The sequence below is a fragment of the Callithrix jacchus genome, chromosome 7, assembly GCF_049354715.1.
Source record: "Callithrix jacchus isolate 240 chromosome 7, calJac240_pri, whole genome shotgun sequence".
In the NCBI taxonomy this organism is placed as follows: domain Eukaryota; kingdom Metazoa; phylum Chordata; class Mammalia; order Primates; family Cebidae; genus Callithrix; species Callithrix jacchus.
In genome coordinates, this window is record NC_133508.1 from 96,760,192 (window position 1) to 96,786,720 (window position 26,529).

Genomic DNA, 26,529 nt, shown 5'->3' on the forward strand with positions numbered 1-26,529 from the left:
ATTCTCTCACCCGCTTTCTTTTCCTCTTTCTTTCTCTCTTTTATTCTTTTTTTTCTTTCTTTCTCTCTTTTTCTTTCTTTTCTTTCTTTTTCTTCCTTTCTTTATTCTCTTAAAAAAAGAATTATATGCTGATTGAGTTATGTAACATATTTTATCTTCCCATCAATAGCACTCTCTGTGTGCTAGCACTTTTCAATTTCTGTTCTAATAACTTAACATATATTAACTAATTTAATCTTCAGAGAATCCTGTAAGATTGGGGGTATTATCATCTCCTTTGTATAGCACAGAAAAGGTTAAAGTAACATGCCTATATACCAAAAAGTAAAGAGCATCAACATAATGAAGAATTTACATCAATGAATGGACAAAACAGCCAGCTAACATCAAATGGCAGTAATCCTAAATTTAAATCGACTAAATCCCCCAATCAAAAGATACAGCCAAAACCCAACGGTATGCTCCATCCAGACCCATTTCACATGCAAGGATACACAGGGACTCAAAACAAAGGGATGGAGAAAGATTTACCAACCAAATGGAGGCAAAAATAAATACATAAATAAAAAGCAGGAGTTGCAATTCTCACCTTTGATAAAATAGATTTTAAAGCAACAAAGATATAATGGTAAAAGGATCAATGCAACAAGAAGAGCTAATGATCCTAAATATATACGTACCCAATATAGGAACACCCTATAGGTCTTATGTAAAGACCTATAAAGAGACTTAGACTCCCTAGACTCCCACACAATAATAGTGGGAGACTTCAACATCAATATTGGATAGATCAATGAGACAGAAAATTAATAAGGATATCCAAGACTTAAACTCAGATCCAGAACAAGTAAACTTAATAAACATTTATAGAACTCTTCACTTTAAATACACAAATATATACATTCTTATCAGTATCACATCACACCTTTTCATAGGTTTAAATGAAATATTGATCAGCCATTGTTAAGCACAATTATTGGCATAAAAAAGGTTTTCAATACCCATTTTTAGAATAAAACAACATTCCTGTTCTCTCTCCCTCTTTTTCTTCCTCTGTCTTCCTCTCCTTCATTCCTTTTTTTTCTTTCTTTCTCTCCTTCTTTTAAAAAAAAAAAGTAACATGCCTATCATCACACTGCTGGTATATAGAGAAACTACACTTTGAACCCAGGCAGTTTGGCCCCTGAGTCCATGCTCTTACTTACTGTCACATTACCTCTCAGGAGAAAACAGGGTAGTTGTTACGAGGCCAGTTTTACTTATGATGAGACTTGGTCCAAGTGCATAAGGGATTTGACTAAAGATCAGACAACTAAATAAATTATCACCTGGGATGGTGATATGATGCTGGTTCTTTGTAAGCTTGTCACCTGCCTCACTTCCAAAGTTAGTTTACCCAGAGAAGCAGTCTGAGGTTGAATTTGTCCCATACCACCCTTTCACCTAACACATTGACATTCCCTCTCTATACCATGGGGTCAGCCTACAAAGGCTCCTTGCCAAGACTGGAATTGCTTGCAGCCTGTCTGAGGCTTTCACTGCTCTCCCGAAGACTCTCAGCCCCTGGTTTCCTTAACTTGTGGCTACTCCCAGTGTCTGTGGCTTTAGCTTCCTGACCCCCATACAACTGGCACCCAGTACCATTTCACTGGCTTCCCTGGCACCCAGTACCACTTCATTGCCTTCCCTGGCACCCAGTACCACTTCACTGGCTTCTCTCTCAGAACAATTGACTATTGCCCCTGGGGAACTTACCCCTCTTTTGTTCAAGGTGGCATCCCAGCTCAGCACCCAGGATCCACCCACCAGCCTGTGAGAGAACCATCCGCACTAGACTTGGAAAGGGACTGGTCAGTTTGTTCAGCTACCTTCTCAAGGGCTTGTCCCTGGCAGTTTTACTGGTCCCACCTGTTCATAGCCTAGTAGCTGCCAATCCAACAAGATGAGGCTATTCTGGGAAGAAGCAAGAAGACCTCTTCACCCTAGTTGAGTCTTTCTTAACAAACAAGTCAACAGAAGCTTTTTTAAAAAAGTGTTTTAAAATAGTGCATAGGATGCTACAGCAGTTAAGAGCATGGCCTCTGAAATCAGAAGGATGTGAGTTAAAAATCCAGTTCTGCCACTTGCTAGCTGTGTCATCCTAGGGAAATTACTTAACCTTTTTCAACCTCGGTTCCTCATTTGTAAAATGGAGCTAAACAAAAGGCTACTTTACTAGGTAGTCATGAGAATTCTGTGAAATGATGTATGTGAGCATATGTCACTGCATGTGACAAGCAATAGGTGCTCAATAAATGATAGTCATTATCAGTATTATATTAAATATTATTAAAGTAGCTTTTAAGACTTTCTGGAGATGTTTCATTCAGTTATTTATTCAACAAACATTTATCGAGAGCCTGCAGTTTTCCAGTTCCATGCCAAGTGAAAATATGGGATGTATAATTATGTTTATAAAAAGAGGCGATCCATGTTAATCACTTATTATAGACCAGACACTGTTCTAGGCATTTTAGGAGTATTCTTTCACTTAATATTGATAAGGGCTTTGCAAGCAGGCAGAAATTATACTTGTCATTTTAGAGATGAAAAAACTGAGGTTCAGAGAGGTTATCCCCAAAAAGACATGTCCTGTGATTGAGTGTGGCATCCACCACCCTTAAATAAACCAAAATATTTTAAGTTCAAGTCCCGGCTGTTGAGAGATCCACAATTTATTCTCATGTTCATGCAATAAAATGCCTTTATATAACTTTCTGGTTAAAGTCAAGGTCAGAGCGAAGTGGTTTTGGTTTTATTCTCATTGGTAAAAATCTCTGTAAGAAGTGAGTGTTCTTGTGCCTTTGTTAGCATGTCAGCAATGAGCCTGGGATTTCTCCTCTGATTACTGGGGATTTCATCATCATTCAGGATACCTTCTCTCATTATGTGGGACTGAAAATAGAGATAGAAAAGGCAACAGGTAAGGGGCTCATGGTGAACTCACCCAATGCATGATTTGCAAGTTATTTTATTTTTTAAGCAAGTCCCAGTCATGATCTTGCTTTTGGATTCATGCCTTATGCCTGTAGCCACTGAAAACCAAGTATGTCAGGAGAAAAAAGAGGTCCTTCAGTTAGCTGAGGTTTTATTCTGTTTCTACTTTGGTGGTTTGAAACTAATTACAGACTGGGTTGTACCTACATGTGCAAAATGAAATGAGAGTTTGAGCCAATTACTTTAATAATGAAGAAAGGAAAATCCACTTTTCTTTCCATTATCTAAAGATTTCAGGCATATGTAAGTTTTATATATGTATATATTAAATTATGAGAAAAATTGACCTCTAGCCTTTATTTTACTTTGCCTGCCTAGAAACAGACTCAAATTTTGTTTCAGAAAGGAGATGACATGCCTTAGGCATCTTCCAGGAGACTAGAGAGTCTTGTTGCAACAACTGCAGCTAAGATTGATTTTGTTATTGATATGATAGAATCCATGTGCATGCCTGGGGGAGAGAGGTATATTATGAAGGGTGACTTAAAAAAAAAAGACTGGAATACTTCGAGTAAACTTTTAAGAGGAAGTTTCCACTCATATTATTCATTCATTCATTTATTTAGTCCTTTTCAGGACCTGCAAAGCCCACCTGTCCTGGTGCTCACTCCCTTTCCAATTTCATCTCCTGCTCTTCTGCCACTTGCCCAAACTACTCCAGCAGGTCTGGCCTCGTTGCTCTCTTTCCACTCACTGAGCATGCTCCCAACTCAGGGCTTTCAAGCTGACAATTCCCTCGGTGTAGAATCATCTTTCCATTGATTTTTTTCATTGTTCACTCCCTCATTCCCTTAGATCTCTGCTCAAATGTCATTTTATCAGAGAGATGCCATTCCTAATCACCCTATACAAACTGCCTGCTCTACACCTACCATTCTTTGTCCCCCTTGCCCTACTTGATGTTTTTTCTCCCTAGTACTTACCACCACCTGTGATATATATATATGCTTGAACATATGTATTACTTTGATAAACATGATCATATATTTTATTTTAATAAGCTTTTTTTAAGAAGAGTTTTGTATTTACAGAAAAATTGTGAAGATGATACGGAGAGTTTTTTGTTTTTGTTTTTGTTTTTTTCTGAGACAGTCTCGCTCTGTCACCCAGGCTGGAGTGCAGTGACATTATCTTGGCTCACTGCAACCTCTACCTCCTGGTGGTGGAGTGATTCTCCTGCCTCCTCCTCCCTAGCAACTGGGATTATAGGTGCACACCACCTCACCCGGCTAATTTTGCATTTTTAGTAGAGACAGGGTTTCACCATGTTGGTCATGCTGGTCTTGAACTCCTGACCTCAAGTGATCCACCTCCCTTGGTCTCCCAAAGGGCTGGGATTACAGGTGTCAGCCGCCACACCCAGCAGATACAGAGAGTTTTTCTAAACCACATACCTAGTTACCTTTATTATTAACATCTTGCATTAGTATGGTGCATTTGTTACAATTAATGAACCAATATGTATACATTATTATTTTTTTATTTTATTTGTTTACCAGTTTGGAATGCAATGTATTTTTATTTTTATTTATTTTTTGAGACAGAATCTCAGTGTGTCACCCAGACTGGACTGCAATGGTGTGATATCGGCACTGCAACCTTTGTCCCCAGGGTTCTAGCAATTCTCCTACCTCAGCCTCCTGAGTAGCTGGGATAACAGGTGCCTGCCACCACACCCAGCTAATTTTTTTGTATCTTTGGTAGGGACAGAGTTTCATTATGTTGGCCAGGCTGGTCTTGAACTCCTGACCTCAGGTGATCCACTCACCTCGGCCTCCCAAAGTGCTAGTATTACAGGCGTAAGCCACCACACCCAGCCTGCAGTGCATTTTTAAACACAGTGAAAGACACCTGGCAGGTAACTGAAGGTGTTAGCTGGGCCCAGGATTAACAGCTGTATCAACATTCACAGACTTCTGCAGATTCCCCAATGACAGTGATATCTGAGAGTGTTTACTTCTGTGAGGGCAGTAATAGAAGTGAAGCAAGACCTTTGTTAATTAAAGCACATATTTTGTGCAGATTTCCTTAAATTTTGCCTAACATCACTTTTCTGTTCTAGGATCCCTTCTAGGGCACCATATAACGTTTAGTCATCATGTCTCCTTAAGCTCTTCCAGCTTTTGATGACCTTGACATTTTTTGGGAAGTACTGGTCAGATACTTTGTAATATGTCCTTCAGTTGAGATTTGTCTGATATTTTTTTCATGATTGGAGTTTTGGTCTTTTGGGAGAAAACAGAAGGAGACAAAGTACCATTCTCATCATATCATATCAAGGATACTTACTATCAGTGTAACTTATCACTGTTGATGTTTGGCCTTGGTCACCTGAATAAGGTAGTGTTTGTCAGGCTTCTCCACTATAAAATTACTCTTTCTCCTTCCTTTTTATACTGTACTCTTTGGAAAGAAGTCACTATGCATAGCTCAAACTTAAGGAGTGAGTGGGAAGTAAATTATGCTCCACCTTCTCATGGGAGAAATATCTACATAAATTTGGAATTCTTCTGTTTTGGAGATTTGTGCCTTCTCATTTAATTATGAATTCATTCATGCATCTGATAGCTCATAGATATTTACATTTTAGGTTATAATCCAGTACTACTCTGTTTTGATACTCAGTCGTTCCATTTTTAGCCATTGGCAGCTCCTCAGTTGGCTCCAATGATAACCCTTTGACATAATCCCATAATTGTGTGTTGTCTTGTGAGGGTTTTCAAAATTATTATGGTCTTACTTACTGACACTACAAAATGCTCCAGGCTCATTTTGCATATTTCCTGCTCCAGTTGTGGAATTAGCTATTTCTCCAAAGAGCCTGATTCTTGTTATTGGAGACTGATGTTAGAAACCAAGATTTGGGCACTAAGTGTGCTCATTGATCTTGGGCTATTGTTGCTTCTTGGCCCTCCCAGCTAAAAGAGCAAGGAAACCTGTGTGTACCCTAACCCATGTATATACCCATATCTATAAATATTTCTCTATGTAATCATCTTTTCTATGTTAAGCTAAACATGAATTTATACTGGTTTCCTAGTGTAATCTATTGCCACATGGATCATTCTAGCTCTTTCCCCTTGTTTATATTTAAATTCCACCTCAAATCATGAGAAAACTAGCTCCCACTATCTGTCATCCATTTACTTAATTGTTCAATTTCAATATACATGTATAGAAATACCAGAATTGTTAACCTATACCCTTGCAGAATACAACTGTATTAACTGGAAGACAGTACTTATGTACAGTTTTCTTGGGGTTTTTTTTTGTTTGTTTTTGTGTTTTGTTATCTAGTTTTTCAGACTCTACTAATTTCTGAAGTTACTTAGGTCAGCACCTTGATCACCCACGGCTCCCAGAGAGATCATTTCATACACTGGTAACACAGTTGCATTGTTTTTCACATACTGCATTCCATCATGGGATCCCCCTACCTCCTGAATGTTTAAAATTTACATACATTAAGATTTACTTTTTGTGCTCTAACATTCAGTGGTTTTGATAAATGCCTAATGTCATGCATATTCAATTATAATATCATATAGAATAGTTTCAGCACCCTAAAAGTTAAAAATCCTGCCCAGGCATGGTGGTTCATGCCTGTAATCCCAGCACTTTGGGAGGCCAAGGCAGGTGGATCACCAGAGGTTAGGAGTTCAAGACCAGCCTGGCCAACATGGTAAAACTCTGTCTCTGCTAAAAATACAAAAATTAGCTGGCTGTGGTGGCAGGTACCTATAATCCCAACTACTAGCGAGGCTGAGGCAGGAGAATCTCTTGAAACCGGGTAGTGGAGTTTGTAGTGAGCCAAGATCACACCACTGCACTCTAGCCTGGGCATGAGAGTGAGACTCCATCTCAATTTAAAAAATAAAAGTAAAAAATCTCCTGTGTTTTGCCTCTTTAACTTTCCTTCTTTTCTTCCTAAGCCCTTGGCAATCACTGATCTTTTTATTGCCTCTAAGTTCTATCTTTTCCAGAATGTCACATAATTGGAACCTTGCTCCACATTTTCTTTTTAGCATTTGTCATAGTTTCTTTATTTTTAATTTTAGCTATTCTAATAGGTTTACAGATGAATATCACTGCTGTTTTAATATGCAATTTTTAATGGCAAATGATGTCAAGTATCTTTATATATATTGTGTGCCATCCATATATCTTCCTTGGTGAACTACATGTTCATATATTTTGCTCACTTTTTCACTGCATTGCTTGTTTACTTACTTTTGAATTTTAAGAGTTCTTTGTATGTTTTGGATACAAGTTCTTTATCAGATAAAGAACTTCTTCAAGTTTATGGCTTGTCTCCATTCTGTTAACAGTGTCTGTTGCAGAGTAGTTTTAGAATTTTAGTGATCCAGCTAATCAATTTTTTCATGGATTACGTTTTTGATTTTGTAACTAAACTTACTACCTAACCCAAAGTCACCCAGATTTCTTCCTGTTATCTTCTAGATCTTTTATAGTTTTGTGTTTTACAATTATGTCTGTGATCCACTTTGAGTTAATTTTTGCAAAACATATAATGTCACTGTCTAGATCCATTGTTTTGCATGTGGACATTCAATTTTTCAAACATGATTTGTTGAAAAGATTACACTATATCATTTGAATTGACTTTATTCCTTTGTCAAAGGAGTTGGAAAAGAAATAAATCAGTTGACTATATTTGTGTCTATTTCTGGGTTATCTCCTTGGTTTCAGTGATCTATTTGTCTTTTCTTTCCCCAGCTGAACACTGTCTTAATTATTGTAGTTTTATACTAAGTCATGAAGTTAGGTAGTACCAATTCATTGATTTTGTTCTTTTTCTTTAGTATTATGTTGACTATTATAGATCTTTTGCCTTTCCATAAAAATTTTAGAATCATTTTATGGATGCTTACAAAATAATTTGCTGAGAATTCAGTTTGTATTATACTGAATCTATCAAACACATTAGGAGAATTTGTCATCTTAACAGTACTGAGTTTTCTAATCCATGAATATAGAATATCTCTCTACTTATTTAGATTATTAATTTATTTCATTTTGTAATTTTCCACACATAGGTTCTATGCACCTTTATTAGATTTACACCTAAGTGTTTTGTGGGGCTTTTTTGCATCATACTATTGTAAGTGGTATTTTTAAAATCAAATTGCTAGAAAGAAATTGACTTTTGTGTATTAAACCTATATCCTATACTTTTACTTATTTGCTTAATAGTTCCAGGATTTGGTGTTGTCATTGGGTTGGGTAGTTGATTTGTTCATTCTTTGTGATTTTCCACATAGATATTCATGTCATCTGAGAATAAAGAAAGTTTTATTTCCTTCTTTCCAGTACGTATGCCTTTTCATTTCTTTCTTGGTCTTTTCGCACTAGCTAAGACTTCTAGGACAATCTTGAATAGGAGTAATGAGAAAGGACATTTTGCTTTGTTTCTGATCTTAGTGGGAAAGCATCCAATTTTCCATCAAGTATAATAATAGCTGTGGAGTTTTTTTATACGTGTTCTTTATCGAGGTGAGGAAAATCCTCTATATTTGTAGTTTGCTGGGAATTTTTAATTTTTAATCACAATCAAAAATGATTGTTAGATTTTTTTCAAATGCTTTTTTGGCATTTATTAATATGATTATATAATTGTTTTATTTAATCTGTTGATGTAATGGAATACATTGATTGATTAGTTTTTTAATGTTGAACCAACCTTGTATACCTGGAGTTAAACCTATTTGGTTGTGGCATATAATTCCTTTTACACATTGTTGGATTGATTTGCTAATATTATAGTGAGACTATTTTGTATTTATATTTGTGAGAGATATTGGATTTTGGCTTTCTTTTTTTATGTCTTTGTCTGGTTTTGGTAATAGAGTAATGCTCACAGAATGAGCCAGGAAGTTTTTCTTCTGCTTCTGTTTTCCTGGAGGACATGGTAGATAATTGGTATAATTTCTTCCTTAAATGTTTGGTAAAATTCACTAGTAAAACTATTTGGGCCTGGCACTTTGATTTTTGAAAGTTAATTAATTATTGATTCAGTTTCATTGGTGGATACAGCTCTACTCAGATGATTTATTTCTTGTGCAAATTTTGATAGTTTTTGTCTTTCAAGAAAATAATCCATTTTATCTAAGTTATTTTTAGTTACCAATGTTAGTAATTTGTAACTTCTTTTTTTTTTAATTTTTAATTTTTTTTATTGTGTTTTAGGTTTTGGGGTACATGTGCAGAACATGTAAGATAGTTGCATAGGTACACACATGGCAGTGTGTTTTGCTGCCTTCTGCCCCTTCACCCACATTTCGCATTTTTCCCCATGCTATCCCTCCCCAGCTCCCCCCCGCTGCTGTCCCTCCCCTATTCTCCCCAATAGACCCCAGTGTGTAGTACTCCCTTCCCTGTGTCCATGTATTCTCATTGTTCATATGAGTAACTTCTTTTTATCTTTATTACCCTAGCTAAAGGTTTGGCAATATTATTGATCTTTCTAAAGAAACAGCTTTTGGGTTCATTGATTTTTCTCTATTGCTTTCTTGTGTTAAAATTCATTGATTTATGCTCAAATTTTTATTATTTCTTCTGCTTTTTAAAAATTTTAATTTTAACTTTTGTCTTAGTTACAAGGATTACATGTGTAAGTTTGTTACATGGGTATATTGTGTGATGCTAAGGTTTGAGTACAGATTCTGTTACCTAGGTAGTGAGCATAGTACCCAATAGGTAGTTTTTCAACCCATGTCTTCCCTCCCTCTTGCCCTCCTCTAGAAGTCCCAGTGTCTCTTGTTCCCATGTTTATGTCCACGTGTGCTCAGTGTTTAGCTCCCACTAATGAGTGAGAACATGTGGTATTTGGTTTTCTGGTTGTACATTAATTTGCAGAGGATAATGGCCTCCAGCTACGTCCCTGTTGTTGAAAAGGACATGATTTTTTTCTTTCTTATGACTGCGTAGTAATCTGTGATATACATGTACCACATTTTCTTAATCCAGGCAACCACTGATGAGCATCTAGGTTGATTATATGCCTTCATTATTGTGAATAGCATGGCAATGAACATGCGAGTGCATGTATCCTTTTGGTGAAATGATTTCTTTTCCTTTGGATGTATACCCAGTAATGAGGTTGCTACACTGAATGGTAGCTCTGTTTTAAATTCTTTGATAATATTCACAAATAAAATGAATTACATAGGAATATAGCTAACCAAGGAGGTGAAACATCTCTACAAGGAGAACTATAAAACACTGCTGAAAGAAACTGGAGATGATAGAAATAGATAGCAAAACATTCCATGTTCTTGGAACAATCAATATCATTAATATGGCCATACTGCCATACAGATTCAGTGCTATTCCTGTCAAACCACCAATATCATTTCTCACAGAATTAGAAAAAACTATTCTAAAATTCATATGGAGCCAAAAAGAGCCTGAATAGCCAAAGCAATTCTACACAAAAAGAACAAAGCCAGAGATATCACAATACCTGTCTTCTGCTTTCTTTAGACTTAAATTACTACTCTTTCCCCCTCTTTGTCTCCAGTGTCTCTTTTGTATGAAATTAATGTAACTACTACAATTTTATTTTTATTAGTGTTAGCATTGTATAGCTTTCTGCATCCCTTTACTTATAACCTATCTAAGTTAAAAGTGGGTTTCTTTATAGGCCTTATTCTTTTTATCATCTCTGGCAATTTCTTTATTTTAATCAGTATATTTGGATGACACATTTAAAGTGATTATAGATATAGTTGATTATCTACCGTGTTTGTAACTATTTCATATTTGTAGCATTTATTCTTTGTTTACCTTTTTTCTCTTGGCCTTCACTGGTTTTCATCAGATGTTTTATGTGATTTCATTTTATCTTCTCTCTTAGCATATCAATGATACTTTTTAAAAAAGTTAGTAATTTCCCTAATGTTTGTGGTATATGTATTTAATCTGACTTCAGATAACACTATACAACTTACATATCGAGCAGGTACCTTATAAGAAAGTACACTCAGTGCCTTCCTTCTATCTATTATGACATTGGTGTAATTTATTTCATCTTTGATAATTATTCAACATATTTTACTGTTACTTTAAACATGTAATTATAGATCAATTAAGAGTGAAAAATGAAATATTATTATTTACCTTATTTATTTCTTCTCTGATGCTTTTCTTTTATGTAGTTCCAAGTTTTTGACCTATATCATTTTCCTTCTCTCTGAACAACTTTTTTTTCAACATTTTTTGTAGTGCGGCTCTCCTTTCAATAAATTTTTATTTGTCTGAGAAAATCTTTCTTTCTCCTTCATGTTTGAAAGATAATTTCACTGGGCATAGAACTCTAGGTTAGTGAGGTTTTTCTTTCAACACTTTAAATATTTTACTCCATTCTCATTTTGTTTACATGGTTTTCTGAGAAGTCCATTGTAATTCCTGTGCTTATTTCTCTATAGATAAAGTGGATTTCTTGCTCCCTTCAGCTTCTTTCAAAATTTCCTCTTTGTTTTTGGTTTTATTTTTGATTATGATTTGCTCTGGTTTCGATATTTTGATATTTATTCTACTTAGTGTTCTCTGAACTTCTAGATCTGTTTTTGATGTTTGTTTTTTATTTTGGAAAATTCTTGGCCATTATTATTTCAGATATTTCTTCAATTCCATTCTCTTTGTTCTCCTCATATTCTAATAGTGCATATATTATACCTTTTGAAATTTTTCTTGGATGTCCTGGGTGTTTCCCTCCATTTTTTTTTTTTCCTATCAGTTTGGGAAGTTTTTATTGATATATTTTCAAATTCAGTGATTCTTTCTTTGGCCTTGTTAAGGCCATAAAGGCCTTCTTTGTTTTTTTTTTGGTGTTTTTATTATTATTATCATTATTATTATTAGTATTTCCTTTTGATACTTTCTTAGCATTTTCATCTCTCTGCTTACATTGCCCATCTGTGCATATTGTTTACTTTTTTCATTAGAACACTTATTAATCATGGTTGCATTGAATTCTCTGATAACTCTAACATTTGTATTATATCTGAGTTGGGTTCTGTTCTTGCTTTCTCTCTTTGAACTGTGGTGTTCTTGCTTTTGAACATGCCTTTTAATATTTTGTTGAAACCTGGACATGATGTATCTGGTAAGAGGAACTGAGATAACTAGGTCTGTATGTGACATTTTGTGATAGAAATTGGACTACTGTGTTCCTTTTTTTTTTTTTTTTTTTTTTTTTGAGACAGAGTCTTGCTTTGTCATGCAGACTGAAGTGCAGTGGTACAATCTGGCTCACTGCAGCCTCTGCCCTCTGGGTTCCAGTGATTCTCCTGCCTCAGCCTACTGGGTAGCTGGGATTACAGGCGTACTCCACCATGCCTGGCTAATTTTTGTATTTTTAGTAGAGACGAGGTTTTGCCATGTTGGCCAGGCTGGTCTCAAACTCCTGACCTCAGGTGATTGATCCGCCCACCTTGGCCTCCCAAAGTGCTGGGATTACAGGCGTGAGCCACTGCACCTGGCCTTAGACTGTTTAATGTTTGTTGTAGTTGTACGTGTCAGAGGCTTCACATTCTTCCATTGTCCTTATTTTCCTCCCTGCTATTGTCTTTGGGCTTCCCTAAGATCTCCTCCTTAGATAGATCCTGTCTTGCTGCTCTTTGAGTTGTAATTCACTAAGATTATACTGGGGTCATGTCAATATGGTTTTAAGGTATGGGGAAGGAAAAACATTCTATAATCTTTTGATTAAGTCTGTCTTTTAGTGGACCGATGTCCCTGAGCTGTGAGCTTCATAGATGTTCTTAGCTCCTACTCCTTTCAGTGAGACAGGAAGGCTTGTAGGCACTAGAGCTGGAGAGATTTCCTTCCCCTGGGTGCAGTAGGCATTGGTAAAGTCTCTTCCTCTTAAGAGAAGGCCTTTGTTATGGAGAACTCTCTGTTATGGAGAAACACTGTAAAAGTATTTTACAGTGTTTACTCTATCCCTCCCCCTGCCAGAGCCAAGAGGGGATCATTCTTGACTCTGCATTCCTGGAGGTAAAGCCAATGAAAGTGTGGGCCCCTTTCCACTTAGACTGTTACCCTCAGAAGTTGCTTGCTTTCCTGCTCATCTACACTCAGCCCCCAACACTTCAAATTACCACTGAAGTGTCCCTATTAGTTTATAACTCCAGCAGCTGCTCCTCCAAGTAAGGTCTCAGCTGTGACTGTCTGGGTTGTCCTTTCTCTTTAGATTTCAGGGTGACAGTTTGTCCTGTAAAATCAGTGATTTGCAGTTCCTTAGCTTTTTTTTTTGTTTTTGTAGTAAGGATGGGCTTTAATGACTTACACGGTTTCTACATGTTGGAGCTGTAACCACAAGTCTTTACAGGTCTTTGATGTGCTTTGTTCCTGACTTTCCCTACTGGAATGTAAGCTTATGTAAACTTATTTAATAAAATAAGTTTTATTTATAGCTACAGCTTCAGTCACTAGAATAGCACCTGATTCAAAGCAAGTGACCAATAAATAGTTGCTAATAGACTGATTAATCTCTTGGCAATCATTGAACATAACAGGCACTGTGCTTAGTATGGAGATACAACAATGAAAAAGAAAGACATCAGCTGCCTACACTGTTACAGTGGTGTGGGGCAGGGCATGTTGGACATACGCTTAGAACTAAAATAACAGTAAACCTCAGATCAGAGAATAAGGAGGTTTTAAAGCACTGAGGACATGTACCTCATTTAGCGCAAGCAAGAGGGAGGTAGAAGTAAAGCGTTGTTAGAGAAGAAAACAATCACCTGAGTTGAGTTGTAAACAAGGAATAGCTATTATTAGCCTGTATAGTAGAGAGGGACCCCGCCAAGGAGACAGCCTCACAGACCTGTCAAAATCCACGTCAGACAACATGCAAAGTGATTTTCTTCACTCACCTCATGAGCATTTAGTAGCCCCCACAAGGCAGGCTGCTGTTAACTCATTTCACAGGTCAGGAAACCGAGCCTCAGATAGTTTCAGTGACTCGACAAAATGTCACCAATGCTGAGTGATGGAGCAAGTGGGCTTGAGGCCAAAGTCCATTTTCTCCCTGCTACAAAGATGACTAAGCACGACTCAGAGTCTGCTGGAGGAGCAGAACACATAAACAGCCTTTGATGATACCCACGTCCTTTTGAATTTGCTCTATTGTTGTTCTTTTTCTTTAAGATTTCAGCCCGAGAAGTAGGGAGCTGAAAATCAGGACTGCTTTGCAAATGTCCGCAAACCACTGAGGGGAGTTTTGTCAAAGAAGGCGGGAAAGAAAAATAAATGTGGGCTTCTGCTCTTTAAACCTCAGCCCAGTGAGGCAGACTTTCCCGGAATACTTCAGACCTCTTCAAAGGCCTATTGTGGAAAGTCTCCAGATGTGCGTGGAAAACCTCACTGGGGAGCTTCCCAGTGAAGAGGCCTTTCAAGCCTGAAATGAGATGAAGGAAGCTGACACCATGAGTCCTATCGGGTGGCCTGTTTTCTGAAGGAGCCCAGATTCTACCCTAACCTTAAGAAGGTTGTAGGAGGTTGGGTGATTAGCCAGTTCTTACTCCTTTGCTAAATATTGTATCTCCTTTGATTATAGAAAGCAATGGAGTTTTGTTGATTTTGGTTGTTGTCTTTCCTTTTTTTGCTGAACTGAGAAGTGGAGATGGGTGGGGGGCATTCACCATATGATTTATCTATCTATAAGTTGTTAGTGGCAATCTGGTCATTCCTCCAGCATACCTTGTGAGGGCTAGGAGGGATTTCTGGATTGGATAAAGTTGAGGCACTGAGTGAGCCCTGCCAGTTCCTATAATGATGTATCTGAGTGTTCTGAGAGTCAGAATCCCCTGGAATCTGGCTCTGATCCCCTGCCCCAAATCCCTGTTTAAGTTGTCTTCCCAATGCCCACTTAGTCCTAGGTTTGAGGCTGCATCTTCCTCTTGCTAGATACAGTTAAGCCAGAGAGGCCCAGGTTTCAATCCTGGCTCTCTCATTAGCTGTGGCATCTTGCACAGAGTAACATCAGCCTCACAGAGTCTCAGTTTCCTCAGCTGTAAAATGGAGGTAATACCAGTCCCATCATCATACTATTGCTGTGAGGATTAAATGAATTGCTGAGTTGCCGCACACAAAGCATCTGGTCCAGTTCCTGGCACAGAGTGAAATTTCAGTTTATTTTCATTCCCTTCCTCTTTAATCCAGTTATTTGAAGAGGGAGAGCTGTCCCATTTGACCAGGGAATTTTACTTCTATAGCTCTTTAAATTCTTTCCCCGCCATATACATATGCGCTTAGCTAAGTATTTTGAGATCACAGTGTATTTAGGGGAAAGTCCTTTTGGCTACAGCTAAAATTAGGCCTCTCTTGTGCTCCTCTGTTTACCACCCCTCTTCCTATTTTAACTAATTAGAGGCATTGACACCAAGAAACACTTGAGAAAAGTTGGAAGAACAGCTGGGAGTTGTTCTAGATACCAGCAGCTGCTCCCTGTCAGCATGCAGGCACAGAAAAGGATGATCCTGAGTGGGGGGATGCAGGGAGGGCACCTCAGAGATAAAGATGAGGGAATAGCAAAGTCTGTCCATATCATGGCAAACTGAGGAGGGCGGAGTTCCTATCGCTGTGTCCTCTGCCTTCTGCTGAGAGAGAAGAGGGGTCAGAGATAGCAAAGCAGGTAGAGAAAGGGAGGGAAGAAAGGGGAAGGGAAGGATGGTGTTCAGGAACTTAGCTAGTTGGTTAGGTGATTACTTTTTGCAGACCACTGTTGCCCCCACCTAGACCACTAAAGTATCTCCTAACTGGTCTCACATTTGCAGGCTGCTTTCCTGCTGGAACCAGAGAGGTCACAGGACCAGTTAGGAGATACTGTATGCAATTCTTACACCCTGACATCCCTGCTACGAGCTTCCACCATGGAATTTAGACAAAATTCCAAAACCCATCACATGGCCCCCAGTTACCTGGATGCACCTTCTCCTGTTCCCCGTAATTGTTACTGCTCAGTCCTGCTGGCTTCTGTTCATGCCCTCTGCTTCAAAGGCCTTTCTCTCTGGGAGCCAGATTGCCTGAGTTTAATCCAGGTTTCTCTACTTACTACTACTCCCTACAGGCCTCTCCATCTCCCTTCCAGTCTAAACACCTACTGAGCTCCCCTAGAATTCCCTGTCCAAGTCGTACACACTGTCCTCATGGAGTCCCCTGGCCTATGCACTCCCAAATAAAAGCTTCTGTGTTTCTAGATGGCCGTAGTGACTGTGCATAAAGCCTAGCAAATGTGCATAAAGCCAGAAGACATGAGACCATGGAAAGGCCTATTGTGGAGACCATGGGAAGGTCTCATATCTCTGGCTTGATGCACATTTTTGTATCCCCTGCCCTATCTCCTCCTCACTACCCTCAGGAAACTGGGTGATTTCTCTGTGGGAAGGTCTGAGCCTTAGGCTCTGTGTTGATTGTCCCGTGCTGCATTTAAACTTCCTGACTATTCAGAACTTCCGTTTTTTTGTTTTTTGTTTTTTAAAGGCAAGCACCTTCACATCTCAGGTATAAATGGCAGATCTTGTAACACTACAAGGACAAATCCATTTCTTACTGAATAATCAAGCTTAAAACCCACATGACTGGCTGGTGTAAGCTTTGGCCTGGTCTGTGAGGAATTTTTGCAACATTATTTCTCTTGCTTTATTTCCTTGTTGCTGCTGTTCTCAGAACAAGGCAAGGCTGAGGTTCTCCCTCTCAGTTACTCCATGTCCCTGAATTAAGCCCTGAGGGATCTAAAAAAGGGAGCTCTGTGCACACAGCAGTAAGGACAAACTCAACTCTGCATCTCCCCCTAACTGGGCCATGTGCTTAAGCCCAGAAATCTAAGAGTTAGTTACTTCTAATAACTTTCTCCCCATAACACCCCCATCTGCTCTGTCACTGAAGCATGTTATCTGCCTCCTAATCACCTCTCATATCTGGGTGATAAGAGAGCCACCTTGATGTCCCCAGGCCCTCTGCACCTGGGTCCCTGCTGACCTCAGCACAGCTGCTGGGTGACAGTAGTTCTGGCTTCTCAGGGCCCTTGGAAGGGAGATGGTGGGGTCTGCCTGGTACAGCCCTGCCTGCCTCTCAGTTCTGTTTCACCCACACTTCCCTTAACTCTATCTGCTCCAACCACACAGCTTTTCTCATTCCTCAAGTGTCATTTTTCTTTTCTTTTTCTTTATTTCAGTAGGGATTTGGGGAACAGGTGTTGTTTGTTTGCATGAATAAGTTCTTTTTTGAGACAGGGTCTTGGTCTGGCAACCAGACTGGAGTGCAGTAGAGCCATCACAACTCACTGTAGCCTCCACCTCCTGGGCTCAGGTGATTCTCCCACCTCACCCTCCCAGGTAGCTGGGACCACAGGCATGAATCACACACCTAGCTAATTTTTTGTATTTTTTGGTAGAGATGGGGTTTTGCCACATTGGCCAGGTTGGTCTAGAGCTCCTGGCTCAAGCAATCCAACTGCCTTGGCCTCCCAGAGTGCTGGGATTACAGGCCTGAGTTCAAGTGTCATTTTTTTTCCTCTTTCCATGTGGCCCTCTCCTCTTCTAGATACATGCTTCTCCCTCCTTCAGCCATTAATACCTGTGTACCCTTTCAGTCTCAACTAAGCTATGACATGCATGAAGCATGAATGCATATAGACAGAGACATACATACCATTCGGCCCAACCTAGGTGATTGAGGAATGCTGAGATCCTCCTCTGCCCTCTCAGTGCCCTGAAGTGGCCCTTGTGGGAGGAGAGGGCCCTCATCCCTCAGACTCTGACAGGGACCGCCCTCCCACAGAGTTAAGGCCCGGAGAGCTGGTTGTAGGCCCACCTCTGCAGTGCTACTCTTCCTCCTGCTTCTGAGCAGAGAAGGCCTGAGGGCCAAGGCACCCAGAGGCTATGAACAAGATCCTTTTACACTCTGCCCTTGTCTCTAATATGATAGATTATTTTTTAATTATCTGACAGAGATAAGTTTGACTTCTGCAAATAAAGTAGAAAAGATTTCCTGCCCAGGCTATTAAACACAGCATTGCCTCATCTATCTGGTCATGTCCAAAACCTTAAAAGAAATTTTGTTCTTCTGAATTTCACTCTCCAAGACACAAAGACCAGGTGGTGGCGGACAGGGCAGAGAGAGGAATGAGAAGACCTCTCACAGTGATTTGAGGACATTCACACACACTTACACACCCAAAAGCCCTTACTCTCCTTGTTGCTAATCCCACCCACTCACTGCACACATGTTCTGGCCTCCTTGAGAATCTCTGTTCCACTGACAAGCCCTCTGAGGTAAGGGGTTTAGGTTACCTTCCTCCTTTAGTTAACATCTTGTACCCCAGTGAACCCCATCCAGCCTTCCATTTTTCTCCACCCTCTTTAGCTCTTGAGGAAGATCTATGGCCTGGGAGTCAGGAGGCCTGAGTTCTAGTCCTCGGCTTGACACTGAGTAATATTGTGATCTTCTCTGAGTATTTTTTGGTTTACTCCTATGAAAGCATTCTCAGACCTGTGTCGTTTTCATAATTGAATCCACTGCAAACAGAGGTAACCAACATTTGTGACATCTGCTTTTTGCAAAGCACCAAGCTAAGAATTAGTGATTATTTATCAATCCACTATCTCTACAAGGCAGCTATGACTTCTGTTTTATCTATTTAGAAAAAAAGGCAGAGCTTAAGAAAACTACTCAGGACCACAAGCAGGTAATATTAGAGGCAGGTTTCAAAACCAGGTCTCTGTCTCCAGGCTAAGAGCATCTCAACCGTACTATGGAAAAAGAAATCAAAATGACATTTTAAATATCAGTTTCTTTTATTTATGCATTATGCAGGTGATGGAATTCCTTTCTTATATATTTTTTTCCTCTAAATATACTATGCTCAGGACCTGGGAAAAGGGCAAGCACACACCCTGGGACCTGGCTGTGTCCCCACCCAGATCTCATCTTGAATTCCCCCATGTTGTGGGAGAAACCCAGTGGGAGGTAACTGAACCATGGGGCAGGTCTTTCCCATGCTGTTCTCAGGAAAGTGACTAAGTCTCACAAGATCTGATGGTATTATAAGGGAGAGTTTCCCTGCACACACACTTTCTCTTTTTTTGCCTGCTGCCATCCATGTAAGGGGTGACTTGCTCCTTCTTGCCTTCTGCCATGATTGTGAGGCCTCCCAGCCATGTGGAACTATGAGTCCAATTAAACCTCTTTCTTTTGTAAATTGCCCAGTTTCAGGTATGCCTTTATCGGCAGCATGAAAATGGACTAATACAGTAAATTGGTACCAGGAGTGGGACACTGCTGAAAAGATACCCAAAAATGTGGAAGCAGCTTTGAAACTGGGTAACAGGCCGAGGTTGGAACAGTTTGGAGGGCTCAGAAGACAGGAAAATGCGGGAAAGTTCAGAACTCTAGAGACTTGTGGAATGGCTTTGCCCAAAATGCTGATAATGATATGAACAATAGAGTCCAGGCTGAGGTAGTCTCAGATGGAAATGAGGAACTCCTTGGGAACTGGAGCAAAGGTGACTCTTGTTACATTTTAGCAAAGAGATTGGTGGCATTTTGCCCCTTCCCTAGAGATTTGTGGAACTTTGAATCTGAGAGAGATGATTTAGGGTATCTGGTGGGAGAAATTTCTAAGCAGCAAAACATTCAAGAGGTGACTTGGTTGCTGTTAAAGCCATTCAGTTTTATAAGGAAAGCAGAGCATAAAAGTTTGCAAAATTTGCAACCTGACAATGCAATAGAAAATAAAATCCTGTTTGCTGAGGAGAAATTCAAGCAGTCTGCAGAAATTTGCATAAGTAACAAGGAGCCAAATATTAATCCCCAAGACAATGGGGAAAATGTCCGCAGGCCATGTCAGATGTCTTCATGGCATCCCCTCCCATCACAGGCCTAGAGGTCTAAGAGGAAAAGTTGGTTTCATAGGTAGGGCCCAGGGTCCCCTTGCTATGCGCAACCTTGGGACTTGGTGCTCTGAGTCGCAGCTGCTCCAACTATGGCTGAAAGGGGCCAACATAGAACTCAGTCCATGGCGTCAGAGGGTGCAAGCCTCAAACCTTGGCAGCTTTCACATGGTATTGAGCTGGCAAGTGCACAGAAGTCAAGAACTAGGGCTTACGAACTTCTGCCTAAATTTCAGAGGATGTATGGAAACACCTGGATGTCCAGGCAGAAGTTTGCTGCAGGGGCATGGCTCTTATGGAGAACCTCTGCTAGGGCAGTGTGGAAGGGAAATGTGGGGTTAAAGCCCTCACACAGAGTCCCTACTGGGGCACCACCTAGTGGAGCTGTGAGAAGAGGGTCACTGACCTCTAGACCCCAAAATGGTAGATTCACTGACAGCTTGCATTATGTGCTTAGAAAAACTGCAGACACTCAACACCAGCCCATGAAAGCAGCTGGGAGGGAGGTTGTACCCTGCAAAGCCACAGGGCAGAGCTGCTCAAGGCCATGGGAACTCACCTCTTGCATCAGTGTGACCTGTATATGAGACATGGAGTCAAAGGAGATCATTTTGCTTTAAGGTTTGACTGCCCCGCTGGATTTTGGACTAGCATGGGGCCTGTAGCCCCTTTGTTTTGGCCAATTTCTCCCATTTGGAATGGATATATTTACCCAATGCTTGTACTCATATTATATCTAGGAAGTAACTAGCTTGCTTTTGATTTTACAGACTTATAGGCCGAAAGGACTTGCCTTGTCTCAGAGTTGACATTGGACTTTGGACTTTTGAGTTAATGCTAAAATGAGTTAAGATTTTGGGGGACTGTTGGGAGGGCATGATTAATTTTGGGATGTGAGGACATGTGATTTGGCAGGGGCCAGGGGCAGAATGATATGGTTTTGCTGTGTCCCCAACCAAATCTCATCTTGAATTCCCCATGTTGTGGGAGGGACCCCGTGGGTGGTAATTGAATCGTGGGGGCAAGAGCAAACTGAGGACCAGAGTGGTTAGAAAACTTGTCTGAATTCATACAATTTACAAATGAAAAGAAGAGCCTAGAAACCAGGTCTCCTGAGTCCTCAGAAGCACCCAAGTCAAATAAGCCTTCCTTTTCAAAAAGACGAAACTTCAAGAACATTAATTTTGTGCCCATCTAAAAGCCTCACTGAGCTGTACTAAAGGTAATAGGCATTGAAAAAAAAGTTCTCATGGAAACTCCCAGCTTCAAACACAAAGAAGTAGGTCTCCAGGGAACAGGGTAAGGATTGTCTGAAGAGATCTATGCTGGTGAGATTACAAAAATCATAATATATGAACAAATGAACATATGGAAGGAATCACCAAAGCCTCTTATTCTTCCCGTATGTAAACTCGGCCTTCGCCTAAAGTCATTAAGTAAACACAGATGCAGCCAAACCAGGCACCAGATGGCAAATGAGTTTCGGAATAAAAGGTAAAGAAAGCTTTTGGTGTTTACTCAAAGATGGGGGGAAAAACCATGATGATCCAAAGTGCTGTGGTTTCTCCAGAATGGCCACCTGGAGTCACCAAGGCCCTAAAGTGACCAAATAAAACAAAATGAAACCCGAATAATCATGATTGGGAAGCTCTAGGAAAACCACTGCTATCTTCTGTGAATGGAATCCCATGTCAGGAGAAACTGGTTATCCTGAGAAATGAAAGAAATGGTTAAATCAAAGTGCTAGGATGAGAGAGCAGAAAGAATGTGGTATGAATCCACTTTTGCTGAACACTCACATGTGCTCAGAGCTTTGTATGCTTGACCTCGTACAATCCTCACAATTACCCATTAGGTATTGGCCGAATTTTATAAATGAGGGAATTTCATAAATGGGTTAAGAGAGATTAGGCCCCAAGGTCACAGCACAGGATTGCCATCCTAGCTGTGGCAAGTGCTTCTTTGCTCCATTCCCAGCTTTGCTCTGATTTCCAATCTTCTATCCTGTTATTAGGCCATTTAATATTTGATACAGAACACATGATCCCTGGAAGATTCCATTTACCCCATGATTCCTAAGCACTGACTATGTGCTGAGCCCCTGGGAAGAGCAATGGGTTATACCTAAGTACCAGACACAGGGGAAGCCAAGCACATTCTCTCTGCCCTTCCTGCTCAAACCACTGGACCTAAGTAAGAAGGTCACCTGGTCAGATACTACCAGAACAGACATGGATTGGGGAACAGAGCATTCCTCAAAACTTGACTTCACTTTTATTTCACAAAAGACACCCTTGCACGTTCCTTATCCACCTCTTACCTTGAACATTTGCCATGAGCACCAGTAATGAAGACAGTTCTTGTGAGTATTTGCTTTTTGGTATTCGTGAGTTTATATATTGGAGGTAGAAAATTCTAATAAAGTTTCAGAATGTATCTCATTCTGTCCTTGCCTCTAACCTGACAGATTATTTTTTAATTACTTGGTAGAGATAAGTTTGGCTTCTGCAAATAAACTAGCAAACATTTTTCTGCCCAGACTACCAAACACAGCTTCATCTCGCCTATCTGGCCGTATGTAAAAACGTTCATTCAAAGAAATTTTCTTCTTCTTTTTTTTTTTAACCATCTAAACCCATACAAATTAGTTTATTTTCAACAATATGTAACTTCAATAAAGAGATGTCTAACTAAAGCAGGCTCCTCCAACAAGACCAAGACAGCATCTCTTCTTCTAAGGCTTAGGTTTTGCCCAGTATTCCCAATACATGGAATAGCCGGTACCAACAGTCACTGCTCCTGCAACAAAGCCCTGGGCTGCCACACGCATGTGGATCAGATGAACAGACATTTTAGTATTTCCCCTGCTCTTCAATTTGCATAACCCATAGGCAACAATTGCTGCAAAACCTGCCATTCCAATGGGTACAAATTGTGCTTCTTTAGCTTTTCGAATAAGTTTGGATCCCTGATCTTCATCATATGAAGAAAGGGAAATATCTGGGTCTGTTGACATAGTGGTTGCTTGAAGAATCTCCCTGAGAATTTTCTATGAGGTTCCAGAACGAGGAAACCTCTCCCATGCCAGCCCGCGTCTGACCAGAAATTTTCTTCTTTTGAGTTTTACTCTTCCAGACACAGAAACTAGGTGGTGAGGGGTACAGGGGTGTGGGGAGAATGGTTTCAACCAAACCATTAATTGCTTGCTGGTGGGAGGGTAAGGTGGAAAGTGCTTTCCAGCTAAACAGAACTGTACCACTAACTAAACTTGCTCTCTTGGGCAAGCCCAAGGAGTTTTAGTTTCCTTCTCACTAAAATGTATGCGGAAGGGCTGTTTTGAGAATTTTTTTTTCACTTTCCTCTTACCAATCTTCTCTTTTTCTATATGGTCAATCTCTACATGGCTGTTTTATTTTTCCCCCATTGTTGTTTACCAAAGCCCAATCCAAGATGAATTCAGCTTTGTGAACACTATAAATCAAAGCCATGCAAACATAAGGCAGGCTTCTACCACTCTATACTTCTTGTTACCAGTCTCTCTTAGCCTTGGTTTCTAGTTGGGTTTGGCCAATGGGAGGCTTCAGCAGGAGTCTGGAGGATAATGAAGGTGTTTATTCCCCCAGCACTCCCCTTGCTGCATTGCTGCAGGTTAGCTGCCTCCATCTACCAGACTTCTAGAGTGGACCACAGTTCCTGTGTGTGGCCCTTTCCCTACAATTTTCTACATGATGGGAACCACTCCTCTCTCCCTGTGCTCCTTCAGGCTAAGAGATTGTAATGGCTCCCCACTGTTGCCTGTCATTAGGTACTGGTTTCTTTTCCTAAACTTTTTAAAGGAACCCTTTCTGAAGTGTACTTCAGTTACTCAGTGTGAGTTTCCATCTGTTTCCTAATAAGAACTTAAATAAATGTATCATGTCAGCTCAATTTCCCATTTTCTGCAATGACTATTATCAAACAGTGCCAATTCCCATCCCCATCTTTCCTCTCGTGTTCAGAGAGATTACCTCCTATTTATTCTCAGCCACCAAGTACTTCTAAGAGAAAAGCCATTAGAAAGACACCTGCCATTAAATCCTCCAACTTTCTTAGATCCAGTAGTGAGCTGGGGGCTAGCTCGGCCCTGCTCACAAGAGCAGATTGTGCACATCTCTTCCCAGCTTCACATCCATTCCATCACATTCACAGCTTGAAATTGGCCAAGATGGAATTATTTACAACACAGGAATTGGCAATTGATAAAATTAGGGCTTTCTGTTTTTTCGTACAGCTAGTATTGAATATTTATCAGCACACCACTGCTTATATCCAAACACAGCTTTTTCTCCTTCACATTTGTTACAATGAAAGAGATGGCCCACTTATTATCAGAGACCCTTTCATCTCCCACTGCCTCTAACAATCCACTTAATTCATTATCCATTCTCATTCTTGTTTATTTAGCTTCTCCTTCAATACTATCTCCCTCTCATCAACATTTAAACATGCTGTCAACCTGTGCTATCCAATACATTAGCCATTAGTTAAATGTATTTATTGAACCCTTGAGATGTGGCTAGTCCAAATTGTAATATGTAACATATCCACCAGATTTCAAACATTTTATATGAATAAAAGAATGTAAAATATCCATGAATAATTTTTGTATTGATTACTTGAAATGATAATATTTGGGGTATAATAGGTTAAATAAAAAGATACTAAAATTAAATTCACCAGTTCACTTTTACTTCTTTTAAGTGGGTCCCAGAAAATTTGAAATTACTTGTGCGACTCACATTATTTCCTTTGGACAGTGCTGCTATAAACCTTTTATCTTAAAAATAAAATCCCTGGCTAGGCACAGTGGTTCACACCTGTAATCCCAGGAATTTGGGAGGTTGATATGGTTTGGATCTGTGTCCCTGCCCAAATCTCATGTTGAATTGTAATCCCCAGTGAGGAGGGCCCTGGTGGGAGGTGATTGGATTTGGGGGGTGAGCTCTCATGAATGGTTTAGCACCATCCCCCCTTGGTATTACATGTGAGTTCTCAGGAGATCTGGTTGTTTAAAGGTGTGTCGCACCTCCCTCCACTTCCTCCTGCTCCAGCCATGTAAGACGTGCTTGCCTTCAGCAGAAGCCACTGTGCTTCCTGTATAGCCTGCAGAACCATGGACCAATTAAACCTCTTTTCTTTATAAATTACCCAGTCTCGGGTATTTTTTTATAGCAGTGTGAGAACAAACTAATACAGAGGCCAAAGCAGGAAGATCGTTTGAGGCCAGAAATTCAAGACCAGCTTGAGTAAAAAACAGCCAGGTGTTGTCATGCACACCTGTAGTTCCAGCTGCTTGGGATGCTAAGGCAAGAAAATCACTTTAGCCCAGAAGTTCAAGCCTCAGTTAGCTATGATCATGCCACTGCATTCCAGCCAGGGTGACAGAATAAAACCCTGTCTCAAAAAATAAAGTAAAATCCCTTCTTCTGACTATTAGCTCCCCTAGTTATTGCCTCTCACAGTCAAGACTGCTTTAAAAGGTATCTCTCATGATTTTTCTCACCACCACCCCTGCCTCCTTAACCAAGGTAGATCTCCCTTCCAGTACAGAAACTCCACCAAAGTCATGCTGCCTCAGTCATTAGTGCTGACCCATAACGTTGCTCATTCACTTACACGGATTCATTTACTATTTATATGCCAGCAGATCTACATATGTCTATATAACCTCTTCACTTAAATGGCTCACAACGATCTCAATCTAAACATGTTAAAATCTGAACCCACCGTCTCTACCTCTGCCTGCAAAATTGGCACTGTTCCCATATGTAGCCTTATCAACAAATGGCACAATGTGTCCTTACTCACTCTTGGCAGAACCTCAAGGACATTCTGAGCCCACTCTGTCTTTCTGCTCCACATCAGTCTCTTACGGTTTCTTTCTAAATTACATCCAATGTCTCTTGAATTCTTCCACTTTGCTTTAATTCTACCATCACCAGCCTAGTCCAGGCCACCCTTATATCTCACCTGGACTGCTCCAAGGAACTCTTGAATGGTTTCCTTCCTCCACTTTTACCATTCTCTGTTCTCTACAAATGAACCAAAATGATCTTTAACAAACATGAATAAGCTCACTCTTGCTTAAAACTCTCCAGTGGCTTCTCCTTGACTTTGGCATAACTCAAAACACTTTGACATGATGTACAGGGCCATCTAAAATCTGACTCCTGCCTTCATCTATAGCTCCATCTCCTATATGCTTTCCCTTTATTCTATCCAGTCATCTTGGACGTCTGTAGGTCCTTTAAATACATAATATTTCTTTATTTAGGGCCTTCAAATATGCATTTCCTTCAGTCTGGAACCTTCCTCATCAACTTTCTTTACCCAGCCAACTCCCTTGTTAACCTCCAACTGGTTCCATAAGTTCCATAGTAGTTTTGTCTTCCTCTTCCAGTCTCCCATGAGCACTGGTGTTGTCCCAGTAGGCTCTAAACTCCATGAGGTCAGGGATCAGAGCTATCTGGTTGCCTGCTCTATCCATAATGTCTAGCGCAATGCCTTACACACAATAAGTACTCAGTAAGTATTT

The 26,529-nt window shown here is 40.1% G+C and overlaps 1 protein-coding gene and 1 pseudogene across 20 annotated transcripts in view; one reads left to right on the forward strand and one right to left on the reverse strand.

The window, feature by feature from the left end:
- The window catches only part of FGGY (FGGY carbohydrate kinase domain containing), a 439,267-nt gene that overhangs the window by 386,548 nt on the left and 26,190 nt on the right, over positions 1 to 26,529 (forward strand). The gene's annotated exons all lie outside the window — the stretch shown is intronic.
- Positions 22,690 to 23,030, reverse strand: LOC103794466 (HIG1 domain family member 1A, mitochondrial pseudogene; annotated as a pseudogene).